Genomic DNA, 14,741 nt, shown 5'->3' with positions numbered 1-14,741 from the left:
ATGGAACTGACCTAAATGCCCTTCAATTCATAAGTGGATAAAGAAAATGTGGTGTATATATATACACACACATATGCATGCACACATGCACACACACCTTAGAGTACTACTCAGCCATAAAAAGTAATGAAATAATGTCATTTGCAGTAACTTTTATGAAACTGGAGATCATTATCCTAAGTGAAGTATCTCAAGAATGGAAACAAAATATCATATGTTCTCACTAAAACAAAATATTATATGTTCTTACTAACAAGTGGGAGCTAATAGATGAATATACATGGACACAAAGTGATGTAAAGGACATGAGAAACCAAGAAAGAGGAAAGAGGAAAGAGTGATGTGAGATAAAAATTTACCTATTGGATACAATGAACACTATTCCAATGATAGGCACAGCTAAAGCCCCAACTTAAGCATTATCCATAACCCCATTATCCATTAGCCCCAACTTAAGATATCCATATAGGAAAAACACTTGTATCCCCTTAATTAATATTTTTTATTAAATCTTAATTAATATTTTAAAGTAAAAATAAACAAATATTTATTTATTTATCATAGAGGGGGGAAAAAAAGAATTGATTGTCCAGTCTGTGTCAGACACTCAATATTAGTTGCTTAATTTTTGCAACCCCTCTGTGAGAGGTCCAGCTTGGCCCTCATTGCTAACAAGTGCTAGTTATCAGGATTTAAAACCCTGGACCAAGGCTGGGTGCACTGACTCACTCTTGTAATCCCAGCACTTGGGAGGCTGGATTGCCTGAGCTCACCGTTTCAAGACCAGCCTGAGCCAGAGCAACACCCCATCTCTAAAAAATAGCCAGGCATTGTGGTAGGTGCCTGTAGTCCCAGCTACTTGGGAGGCTGAGGCAAGAGGATCACTTGAACTCAAGAATTTGAGGTTTCTGTAAGCTAAGATGCCACAGCACTCTAGCAAGGGTGACCAACTGAGACTCCGTCTCAAAAAAACAAAAATAACAATAACAACCACAACAACAAAATCAACAAAATCCCTTCCAATTGCTTCAGTTCTACCAACTATTGGTGAAATAACAGAATCTGCTTCCTAACCCTGTTCATTCCCAATTTTTATTCTCTGCCTCTTTCCTTAGGTTTAAGAAGAACAGTATATTTTCAAACTTTTCCAAGATTGGAATCAGAATCCTTTTTCTTTTTATTATGCACCAATGAACCAAAACTTCTGCCATGCCCCTCTACCATATGTTGATACAATAAAATATTTTACCAAAGAATAACTAATCATAGTAGTAACAATTATATGTATACCCCTCATATACCTAATCAAAGTTCATTATATAGTATGTAGAAAATTAAGTGTTAGATCACTAAGGTGTAGTGACAGAGTAACAACTACTTGTTTTGGTGCTGGATGTACAAGCAAAGAGGTGAGGTACTGAGGTTTACTTTGATGGAAAGCTAGAAAAAAAGTGGTTCTGATGTTTTTATACAAGTTTATTGGGTAACTTTATATAATGACTTGATTTTGATTCATTGACTCTTCCCCACCACCATGTAAGGTAGTTATTCTTATCTCCACCTACCAGATTAAAAAATGGATACACAAAGGGATAAAGTAATTTGCCCAAAGTCGCATAGTCTGTGGATGTAGGATAGCTTTTCCATTTGCATATTTTGTCTAAATTCGTGCTCCCTTTATGATACTAAGATATTATTCATTCATTTAACACACAAGTGTGATGAAGCACCTACTAGATGCCAGGCACATGTCTGCTAACCACATACCCTATGAGAGTTCTAGATTTTCTAAGATAATCATTTTGTTCAGATGAAAACTCAGTGCCAAGTTCCTATGCCTTCAAGATAATGTATGGCCTCAGAATTCATTTTCCATTTGGATGCAGAAATTCAGCAATATTTAAATTCTCCCATAAGAGATGATAAGCAACATGACCTTCATGGAGCCTTCTCATGTTTTAGATAATCCTGTGGTCACTAATCAGCTAATAAAGGCAGCAGCATGCTTGAGAAAATTGTAGTTATTTCTTTGTTCTTCTCATTCTTGTCAAGCTCAAAGAGAACTCATGGCAGGGGTCAGGAGTGGGAATGACAGGAGTTAGGAATTTTTTAATTTCTAATCCCAGCTCTTTACATAAGTGTTCATACATGCCATTGATTTAAAGGTAGATAGGCTACAAAAGAGACCTGGAAAATGGACCCCTAGAGAAAGACATCTTAAATAAACCATTTTTACTCAGAGGCAGTATAATATGTGGTTAAGAGTATAAACATAGAAGCTAGACTACTTTCCACCATCAATTCCCAGCTTTGTCACTTACTGACTATATTACCTTGGACCAGCTTCCTAACTTTCCTCTGCCTCAGTTTCCCATCTGAAAAATGGGATGGAATGTAAATGTATCTAGTTCAGATTTGCTGTGAAGAGTAAATAAAGTATTATGTTTAAGGCACTTGGAAGAGCATCTAATAAATAATAACTATGTAAGCACAGTTCTTATTTATTACCACTCTCTTGTGCAAAAACATGCAATGGCTTCTCCATTCGGCTGACATAGATCCTAACTCCTCAGCTTGACATTCTGAGTTCCTAAATCACATCTTTATTTCCCATTACCAGTCTAATACTGTTTCCTAACCAATCACTACTGAGCTCCTACTATGTTGCAAAGCACTAAATTAGGTACTAGAGGTATAGCTAACAGAAGGTACACTCTCCCCCAGACTCATCAAACTCAGAGTTCCTGTGGTCCAGCCATCCCAGCCTCCCTGTTATCCCTGAATATGTTTATCTTGACCTTTATTCAAAACATCATCTACCCGAAATGCTTAGGAACAAGTTAGGGCTCTCCCAATTATATCTTAAAAGTGCCCTCCTCCAGCTCAAATTATTCTATCCTTTTTCTAATTTCCTGTGTCATAGTATTTAATTAGCTACTGTCTTCTATTTTTAAGGAAATGTTTTACCCATGCTGTAAACAACTAACTTGTGGCATTAGCAATCAGTAAAACTTGGTTGGAAATTCCAGCTCTACCTCTTCCCAAGTATATGGCTTCAAACAATTTTTTTAACCCCTATGAACCTCAGTTACCTTATCTGCAAATGGGAATAGTAGGACTTCTTCATAGCATTATTGTGAGAAACAATGAGCGTTGTATGATTTCTGACATGTACAAGGCACTAAATAAATCCTATCTCCCTCTCCTTCTCTGCATTCACATATGTCTTGTCTTCCTATCCAACAAGTAGGTCCTCAGCTTGGCAGACTGTGCTGTGCAAGTGTCTTGTAGAGGCAACACCACATTCTCAGGGCCACACACATAATGGGAACTCAAGAAATAAGGGGGAGGTATAATTGTGATGGATGTGTTACTTAGTTCAATGTAAACATTTCACATTGTATATCGAAGTAGTACTCTGAACCCCATAAATGCATCAATGTACAAAGTTATGATTTAATAAAAAATAATTAATTTTTTTAAAAGAAAGAAAAAAAAAGGGGAGAAGGAAGAGAAATCTGCCCCATTTTCCAGAACAGACAGAGGATACACATCCCCTTCCTTGATGACACCCTTCCCTTCCCTTCCCTTCCCTTCCCTTCCCTTTTCTTTCCTTTTCTTTAAGACAGAATCCCACTTTATTGCCCATGCTAGAGCTTCACAGCCTCATAGCTCACAGCAACCTCAAACTCCTGAGTTCAAATGATCCTCTTGCCTCAGCATCCCAAGTAGCTCAATCTACAGGTGCCTGCCGCCATGCCCTACTGGTTTTTCTATTTTTAGTAGAGATGGGGGTCTCACTCTTGTTCAGGCTGGTCTCAAACTCCTTAGCCCAAGCAATCCACCTGCCTCAGCCTCCCAGAGTGCTACGATAATAGGCAGCTGACCCCATTTTCTTATATAATGGCTCCTATTATTAAACAACTTTACAACCAACCACTAGGGTTCTCATCTCCCACATCCCCACATCCATAACAATAGCTTCCATATATTAAGCACTTAAGTTTTGCTAAGGCCTTTTACTTCTACGACCTTCTTTCTTATCTCCTCAATCCTGTGAGACGACCTATTATCATTTCCATTTCATGGATAAGAAAACAAGCTCAAAGAAGTTAAATAAAATATTCAAAGTAACTCAGCTAGAAAGTAACACCACGAGAACTCAAATACGTCTGACTTCAAAGCTGTCATAATGCTAAACACTCATATGACATCAAATCTAAAATAACACTTTTTTCACATTTTTACATCTCTGAAAGGTAGATTTTACATGTTTTATAACTGACAATTTTTTTTTTTTGAGACAGTTTCAATTTGTCACCCTCAGTAGAGTGCCATGGCATCATGGGTCACAGCAACCTCAAACTCTTGGGCTCAAGTGATTCTCTTACATCAGCCTCCTGACTAGCTTGGAATAAAGGCACCTGCTACAATGCCCAACTATTTTTAGAGATGGTGTCTCACTCCAGTTTATGCTGATCTCACACTCCTGAGCTCAGACAATCCACCAGCCTTGACATCCCAGATTACAGGTGTACATCTCTACTAAAAATAGAAAACCACTGGGGCATGGTGACAGGCACCTGTAGATTGAGCTATTTGGGACAAAAGGCAAGAGGATCACTTGAACTCAGGAGTTTGAGGTTGCTGTGAGCTATAAAGCTATGACGCTCTAGCCTGGGCAATACAGTGGCAACCTCCCAGATTACTGGTCCTAGGATTACAGGTACAAGCCATCATGCCCAGCCTAATTGACCAGTTTTTTTAAAAAGTTACAATTGTTAGTATTTTTCCTTTCTTAGTTGGTCATAAAGTATGATGCATTTTTCAGTAAATAGTCCCTTTGATTCAAGAAAATATATTAATAGCACTTTTTACGCACCAGATATCATTCCAAATACTTTACATCCATTAACATAGCCAATTCTTACCACAACACTGTGGTATAGTCTATTATGATCATCTCCATCCTACAAATAAGACTGATGCATGGAGCTGCTAAATAACTTGTCCCTGTCTCTCCTGCTAAACAACTAGGATGTATTACGGTTAGAACCTCTGTAAGTTGACCACCCAAGGGACTGTTACAAACTGGTTAACATATACAGTTTTTATTTGTTTTTAAAGAGATAGTAGATTTCTTCTCAGCTTACAGTAATTCCACAATGCCTAGCATGTTTTGCCTATTGCTTCATAGGCAGATCTGCAATGCATGTTTATTAAATCTGATTAATTTTAATACCAGAATAAAGACTTAAGCATGGGCTTAATTTGCACTTTTAGCTTTCTTCACTTAATGTTTAATTTTTTTCATTTAATTCAGTGGTTCTCGATGAGGCAATTTTGCCTCCCAAGGGATATTTGTTGATATCTGGAGATGTTTGGGGATGCTTCTGGCATCTAGTGGGGAGAGGCCAGGATGATGCTAACCATCCTGTAATTCACAGACTGCCCCATAACAACAAAAGATTATCCAATCCAAAACAATAATAGAGCCAAGATTGAGAAATCTTGAAATCAGTCAATAAATAGGAAGTACCTTAGCCTCATTCTTTTCGTGTCTAAATCTGGAAGTTCATAGTTATATCTTTAAGTTGAAAGCACGCTCTATCTGTGCACCTGGGACTGCACAGAATCCATCATGTCCGGCACTCAAGGTCTGTGTGGAGCATGAGCAAGGCTGGTCAAGAGAGACTGTGAAAGCTCTTATGTGCCCTGCCAAAAAGTTAGTATTTTATCCTGTGGGCCCGAGGGCCATCAAAAAAGAAAAGACAAGGGCAGGACTGATTTTTGGAAAGAGCCCTGGCAAAGTGAAGAAAGCAAATTGGAACTGGGAGAAACAGACAGACTGATGTTGTGGAATTATGGTGATAATATCCAGATGTCCTAGCAAAGAATAGAGCTTTCCACCCAATATTTGGATGGGTTGCCTACTTAATGAAGGCCTAGGGTTAACTTTAAATCAAGCACATCATTTGTTATTAATATATTAAGTTATTAAAGGCCTTGAGAAACAATTTCTGACTTTATAACAAAACCAACTGAAGCCCAGGAAGGGAAAGTGGTGCACTTAAGTGACACATGCATATTTTTTTGTTTTTGTTATTCATTTTTATTTTGTTTATTTATTTTGTTTTTCATTTTTATTTCAAATTAATATGAGGGTATGAATTTTTAGGTTACATTGTTCTCACTTCAAAGATACAGTTCAAGTTGCTGTTGAGCCCTTCACCCAGGGGACGTGCTTAACACCCTTGCATTGTGCACATTAGGTGAGATCCCACCAATTGCCCTCCCTCCTCCTGCGAATTGCCGTCTCCCGTCCCCCTTCTCCTCTGCCCTCCCTCTTGCTAGACTATATTGTGTTCTATCATTCATATGGGCATGTAATTGTTAATCTGTTTCATTTCATTTCATTTTTTCCATTCTTATGATACCTTACTAAGAAGAATGTGTTTCAACTCCATCTACGTAAACACAAAAGGTGTATGGCTGAATAGTAGTCCATGGTGTACTTATGCCATAGTTCGTTAATCCATTCATAGGTTGAAGGGCATTTGGGTTCTTTCCATGACTTGGCAATTATAATTTGAGCTGGTACAAATGTACATTCTGGTACAAATGTCTTCATATAGAAGGATTTTTGTTCTTCTGAGTAGATACCTAGTAATGGAATTGTGGGATCAAATGGAAGGTCAATTTTTTTTTTTTTTTTGTAGAGACAGAGTCTCACTTTATGGCCCTCGGTAGAGTGCCGTGGCCTCACACAGCTCACAGCAACCTCCAACTCCTGGGCTCAAGCGATTCTCTTGCCTCAGCCTCCTGAGTAGCTGGGACTACAGGCGCCCGCCACAACGCCCAGCTATTTTTTCGTTGCAGTTTGGCCGGGGCCGGGCTTGAACCCGCCACCCTCGGTATATGGGGCCAGTGCTCTACCGACTGAGCCACAGGTCAATTTTTAATTCTTTGAGAATTTGCCATACTTCTTTCCATAAAGATTGTATTAGTTTGTGATCCCACCAGCAGTGTAGAAATGTTCCCTTTTCTCCACAATCACACCAGGATCTGCAGATTTGGGACTTTGTGATGTGGGCTTTTCTTACTGGGGGTAGGTGATATCTAAAAGTTGTTTTGATTTGCATTTCTCTGATGATTAAAGACAATGAGCACTTTTCATGTGTTTGTTAGCCATTTGATAAGTGACACATTTGGTAAGGAAAAACCAAGACAAGTATTCAGAGCTCTAAACATCCAGGCCTTATCATTCTCCACTGCCCTGAGATTGCTCTTATTTGTAAATGGCTGTTTTTATCATAAGCAATTAAAGGTCTCTTTTTCCTTTAGCTTTTTTTCACCATCATTCACCTCATATTTTGCCTACACAATTAATTTTTACTGCTTATGAAGAAAGTCTTTTCAAAGCTAAGGTAAATTTTAGCCTAGGCCTTTGTCAGCCTGGTTGATTCCTAATTAACAGAGATGAAATGAGTGGGGATTTATTATTATTGAGTTTTTCAAAGCCCTCTGGATTACTAAGCACTGAGCAAGAGGAAAGAGTGTTTCATCTCCCTAAAATTGGGAACTGTTTATGGACAGAGAGACAGCAAGGGAAGCACCACCAGGTTGCAAGACCTCAGCGTGGCAGGAGGTTTCTCAAATATTTCACTAAATATTGCAGCAACGCAAGTAGAACACTCCAGAAAGTGTCATTGTTGCAGCAGAGTCTTTGACCAAATTTCGTATTGGTGACATCCCTTTATGTATCTCTGAATTGAATAGTTTTAAGAATCTCACTGTTCAGACATAAAAGGATTGCTTCTCCAGAGAGGAGGAAATCAATGGCCTCCTTATTATCATTGTAATCCTCATTCACAGATGGTTATGATTCTGTGCAAGTGGAAAGTGATGAATCTACCACACTCTCATATGCCTTCTAAGCTGTTATTATCATAACAAAATGACAGAGAGAGTGGCCCATTGCCTGTACTCAGTGGCTAGGGTGCCAGCCACATACACCCAGGTGGGTGGGTTTGAACCCTATCTGGGCCAGCTAAACAACAATGACAACTACAACAGAAAAACAGCTAGGCATTGTGGCAGGTGCCTGTAGTCCTACCTAATTGGGAGGCTGAGGCAAGAGAATTGCTTAAGCCCAAGAGTTTGAGGTTGCTGTGAGCGGTGACACCACAGCACTCTACCAAAGGTGACATAGTAAGACTATCTGAAAAAAAAAATGACAAGAGAAAAAAAGAAATGGAGGGAGAGAAATAAACATACAAGAAGAGAGGGGGAAAAGCACTACATAAATTTACTGAAGATTGTAGGACATCTTCAGATAAGAATAAATAAGGATGGAGATTAATTTGCCTCAGGTCCTTTGAGAGAGCTGAAAGCTGTCTGCTCCTAAACCCACCCTCTAGTTTACGCAGGTGGGGTCCTTCCCTAGAATGACATTCAAAGTCTCTTTCGAAGGCCACACTCAGTTTTGTCAGAAGAGGGAAGAGTATGTATCTGGATAGCTTGGGCAAAGAAGTTTCACCAACCCCTTCTTCATTTCCCTTATGCATTTGCCCACCTGCTTTGGGCAATTTTAATTTCCCCTTAAGCTTAAGCTTTATCTCAGTTGGCTCTGTAGGTTGGCCTGTGCTGCTTCAAACTCCCTGTGAATAGGTGGGTAAGTCTATCTAAATCAAGATGAAATGTAGTGAACTGACTATACCTTAACTATTTTCTTAAACCTTATTTTATTAGAAAGGCACTGACCTCATAATCTCCAACTCTCTGACTCCACAACTATCTCATAATTCATTTTAAATATGAGCAAAGAAATGAAATTTATGTGCTAGGTACCCTTAAGTTTTAAGCACTATACTATAAGATAGCTACTGTATTGGATAGTGGACATTTCCCTAGCTGATATAGAATGTATCACTGAAAATACAAAATAAAGAAGGACAAATTGACTCTGTCCTGGGAACAACAGAAAAATTGGACAGACTGTATGAAACAATGGTATTCAAGATACTGGGAGTCAGGCAAAGGAGGACAGTTGTCTGTGGCAGATAGGAAATAAATAAAAAGTTACAACTGCTTCACTCTATTGAGATAGTTCAATGCAGATAAAAGGAAGCAAGGAAGAGGCCATTCTTTTCTGAGTTGAGGAAGGTAAAAATCCTAAGGGGCAAAGCCAGTTGGAGAACAGACTACCAGTGAGGAGAGAACAGCCCAGGAGGAGATCTCCAATGATCTGAAAAGGTTTCCCATTGATTATTTAGCTATCTACTGGTCAGCACATGACCTGAGACTAGGGAGAAAACAACAAAAAGATTAGATTAAACAGTGTTTGACCTCACATAGGTAGGTGGTAAAACCTTGCAAGTCAAGGGGGGTTGGATATACTACAAAAAACGTCTTGCATTGGTAGTGAGAAATTGTGATGTCTGTACTGTGCACTACTTCAGACTCACCTAACAAACCTTAAAAGGGAAACTTAAAAGAATCAAACTATCTACAAGCAATCTGACTGCATATCAGAAAAAAAGCTCAAAAATTTTAGAGGGATACAAAGATATCCAACATCTAACAAGGTCTAAATCCACATCTGGAATCCAGTTACCAATGCAAAGAAGCAGAAAAATAAAACCCACAATGAAGAGAAAAATTAGTTAATCAACACCCAACCAGAACTAATGTAAATGTTAAAGTTAGCAGAAAAGGAAATTTCAACAGACAATATGACTGTATTCTATATGTTAGAATGTTAAGTAGAAAAATAGAAGATATTTTTAAGAGACCCAAATTATACTTCTAAAATAGAAACCTTATATTTGTAGTGTAAAATATACACTCATTGCAATAAACAGACAATGAGACACTACAGAAGAGAGGACTAGTGAACTGGAAGACTCAGCAACAGAAACTTCAAAAGAAATCATAGGGAGAAAATACACAGGAGGAAAAGAAGGATAGGGAGGAGTAGGAGGAAGGCAGAGGAGAACATCAAGAGTCCCCAAAAGAGGCAAGAGGATAGCCAAAGAATAATGGCCAAAATTTTCTTGTATTTGATGAAAGCTATAAATACGCAGAGGCAAGAAGTTCAATTAACTTTAAACACATGCTCATTCACACACACACACACACACACAAAGACATGGAGAAAACTACATCAAGGCATGTCATAATCAAGTTGCTCAAAAACAATAATAGAGAGAAAATCTTTAAAGTAGCTGGAGGAAAAAAGATAAGTTACATGCTACTTGTCTTTTTTACACTATTATATAGGAATAAAGACAAGAATGTAAGCAAATCTCTTGTTGGAAACAACACAAATGAGAAAAAAAGTAAAGTAACATCTTTAAAAGACAAAAGGAAAATACCGTCAACCTAGACTTCTGAACTCAGAAAAAATACCTTTTAAAAATGATGGTAAAAAATAAGATCTTTTTAAATATACAAAAACTGAAACACAATTGCAATCAGTGTAACCTGGCTTATTGTATCCTCAATGAATCCCCAAAAATAAAAAATAAAAAAAAACTGAAACAATTCAATCCCAGAAGATCCCTATTGCAAGAAAAGTTAAAGGGAGTCCTGCAGCAGAAAGAAAATAATAAAGCATATGGAAATGTGAATCTGTACAAAGGAATGAAGAACACCAGATACGGTAATCTCTAGAAGTTTGACTGTAGGGAAAACAATGCCCTGACATCCCCTGCCCAATACTAAAATGTTTTTACTTAAGCCAAATGTACCCTGACCTTTAGCATAAACTTGTTTTCGGTCTAAGAGACCTAAAGAGTCACAAGAACAGCATGTAAGATGTGTAAGTGCAGGAAGCCAGAAAGCTGGTCTCCAGGAGAGAGTGAGTGCGTGATGCATGCCACGATCAGCCAAAGGGTTATGGTAAAGATTCTCTAGGCCAGTGGTTCTCAACCTCCCTAATGCCTGCTAATGTTGTGACCCTTTAATACAGTTCTTCATGTTGTGGTGACCCCAACCATAAAATTACTTTCATTACTACATCATAACTATAATTTTGCTACTGTTATGAATCATAATGTAAATATCTGATATGGAGGATGTATTTTCATTGTTAGAAAGGTTTGCAACCCACAGGTTGAGAACCACTGTTTAGACTCCAAATGTCACTTGATGTCAGAAGCAAGGACTTGCTTAAGATCTGTGGTATTTATTGCAAAAATAAGATCTGTGGTATTTATTGCAAAAATAAATTGGAGACATATTGTCTGCTGTTTTCCACATCCCTCCTTTAACTGCTTATTTTTTGATAAGCAATTTTTAACCACTTCTTCCTGCTTTATGATAATAAATACTGACTTGAGGTTGGCTTGGGAAAACTCCATCAGAGCTCCTTAGTCCTCTACAAACATAATCTGTGTCAAGTCTCTCTATTCCTTCCACTGAAATCCTTCAATTGACTATTTAAATGAAGGGCCAGCTAACGCCTACAGACAAAATCCTTCTTTTACATAAATTGTACTGTTGGAACGTAGTCATGATCAGTCATGTTGTAATCTAATTGTTGTGACAGAGACCATATGGCACACAAAATTTAAAATATTAACTATCAGACTGTTAACAGAAAAAATTATTAACCTGGATAAACAAAAACAATAATGTAACATGATGCTGATAACATATAAAAGTGATGTTAAAAAAAAAAAAGAAAAATATCAGGAGAGGAGAAATGAGAGTATCCCATTATAAGGTTCTTATGCTATGTGTAAAATCACTTGAGAAGAGACTGTAAGAAATTAAAGATATATATTATTAACCCTAAAGTGACCACTAAATAAAATAGTTATGGACAAGAAGCCAAGAAAGGATATAAAATGGAATATAAAATGTGTACAACTTATTCAAAAGACATGAATAGAGGAAAAGGGAGGCACAGAACAAATGAGACTATAAAGAACAAAATGGTAGATTTATAACTAACCAAATCAATAATTACATTTCATGTAAATGGTCTAAATACCTCAATTAAAAGGTATGCTCAGATTGGATTTAAAAACAAGATCCATCTCTATACTGCCAAAAGAAACATGTCTAAATTAAATAAACTAACAGTCTAAAAGTAAAGATATAGAAAAGAATATACCATGCTAACATTATTAAAAGGGAAGATGTAGTGATTATATTATATTCAATGAAGGAGATTACAGACCAAACAACATAATCACCAAAAGAAAGCTGTTTTATAGTGGTAAGGGGGCTAGTTGAAGAGTTCATAACAATTCTGGACATTTACGTTGCAATAGCAAACCTTCAAAATACATAAAAGAAAAACTGATAGAACTGAAAGGAGAAATAAATCTGTAATTATAATCAGAGATTTAGAAAAATGCAAATTAAAACTACAATGAGACATCACCACACCTGTTTACAGAATGAAAATTCATTCAGTGAATAACTATTGAACCCACATTCTATACTAGTTACACATAGGAAGCAGTAGTTGACACACCTCTAGATGAGAAGTCAGTTGGTAAAATATCACTTATCCTTTTGTTAGAGGAAGACTAGACTGAGCTCTCATACTAGAAACTGAGAAGGTTTTTAGATTATTGCAGAAATTCAGAACTCTGCTGAGTGCCCACGAGACCATAATTTTTCCTTGATCACCCATGAATTATTGATAAAACTCATAGAACTCATATATATCAAAATTTCACAAAGTACTCTATAAACATGTATAATTATGTGTCAATGTAATAATTTAAAAACACTGATTGCACTTAGATTTTTGATAAGAGACATATTAATCTCAAATACATTCAATATGTTTTTAAAATATTGATACCAAGATAATGAGAGTCTATTTGTTGAAGGACATTCTCATACTGTTAGGAAAGAAGAAAAAAATTCACTAATGTTTGCAGAGCAAAGGAAAGTAGTACCCCATAGTGTCCATGGACCCTCCCTGATATGAGTAATATAGGTAAGAAAGATGTTTTTCTTTATCTAAATGGATAGAAAAGAAATCCGTCCACAAAATTGTCTTGGTTAGAATCTGAAAAGGGCAAGTTCTGTATTATCACTTTATAATGTATTCAATCACATTTCCGTTTCTGAGAGCAGATGAAAAGTGGGATGCCTGGGATTCTAAATTAATTCCTTTTATTCTTTTTCAAGACATAGCTTCTGTGCTATAGAAGGGTATTGCTGTTCCCTTCTCATTTCTTATTTATAAGTCAAACTCCCTGTCCTAATCATCTTTAGCTCTTCCCCAAAGCTAAATGTTTTCAAAGAAACTGAAGTTTGGCATTTCTTTTGCAAAGTGCCTATTGCTTCACTCCTTAAATAATCATATTGACTTTGAAATTAAATTAAAAGCAAGTGAAGCTAGTGTGTCCAAGGAGAACTCGATATACCTACCACCAATATCAGATTCTGGCCGCTAACCCAGTATGTTCATTAAAATAGTTAGAACCCTTTGCAAGCCATAGAATTCTAAACCAAATTAGCTTCTGTAAAAAGGGAGAAGCAATACAACTGCAGACAGAAAAAGGATAGCAGGTCCCAGGATGTTCATACAAGCCTATGAACAGAGCTATAAGCTATTTCTAGACTTTTTGCTTTAGCTGAAGTTCAGAAAGTAAAGAAGGCCTTCTGCTCAATTCTAATTCAAAAGATGCCAAAAGGCCAGGTGCAGTGGCTCACACCTGTAATCCTACTACTCTGGAAAACCAAGGCAGGTGGATCGCCAAGGCTCAAGAGTTTGAGACCAGCCTGAGCAACAGTGAGACTCTCATATCTACTAAAAATATCCAGGCATTGTGGCAGATGCCTGTAGTCCCAGCTACTTGGGAGGCTGAAACAAGAGGATCACTTGATCCCAAGAGTTTGAGGTTGCTGTGAGCTATGATGCCACAACACTATACCAAGGATGACCAAGTGAAACACTGTCTCCAAAAAAAATAAAAATTCCAGAAAAGGTTTCTAATTCCTCTATCCCAAAACTCTGAAGTGCTGTGACTCTTAGTCATCATTAACAACACAGTTTGAGTGAATAAATAGGAAAAGTGAAGGAGAAGGATGAGGAAAAGGAAAAGAGAAAGTGGAAGATAGGAGGGGAAAGGAAGTCAGCACACATCAGACTGTTAAGATGAAGAGCTAGAAGTTAGAAATGCAGCCTACTATAGTCATCAATCTTACCCTTTGGTGGTAGATCTGTTCTCAGAATTCACAAGCATTATTAACATGTTTCATTTGCTTATTCAGTAACTGACCTCTCTGATGCTACCAAAAAGAATCACTGGTATATGAGCATGCTGCCACCACTAAACTCAAAGTGCTTACCAAAAAAATAGACCTAAAATATTGGCAGCTTTATGTAAACTACAGATCAGAATTTGTTTTCTTACCTTTTTAAGTTATTAATAAAAAAAAAATGGCCTCTTTGCCTACTTGCCCTGACTATGGAGCCCTATTTGCTGTCTATGGTGAATGTATCCTGCTTTGTAAGTTTCTTACTCTATAAACCTACCTTTCTCTTCTTAATAAACGTTGTTTCATGCTTGCCTTAAAAAAAAAATACCAATAGTGGGGCAGAGGCAAGATGACCAACTAGAGCCAGCTTTCCAAAGAGGCTCCCATCCAGGAGAGTTAAAAGACAGAAGTTTAGCAAGTAAGCTGATGGTTTGGAGCTGAGCCAAGGGAGAAGAATGAAGAATGCACATCAACCCTGCTGAGGTGAGCTGCGACCCCAAGGATACTAA

The sequence above is a fragment of the Nycticebus coucang genome, chromosome 14, assembly GCF_027406575.1.
Source record: "Nycticebus coucang isolate mNycCou1 chromosome 14, mNycCou1.pri, whole genome shotgun sequence".
NCBI classification, from domain to species: domain Eukaryota; kingdom Metazoa; phylum Chordata; class Mammalia; order Primates; family Lorisidae; genus Nycticebus; species Nycticebus coucang.
Note: the sequence above shows the minus strand (reverse complement) of the source record.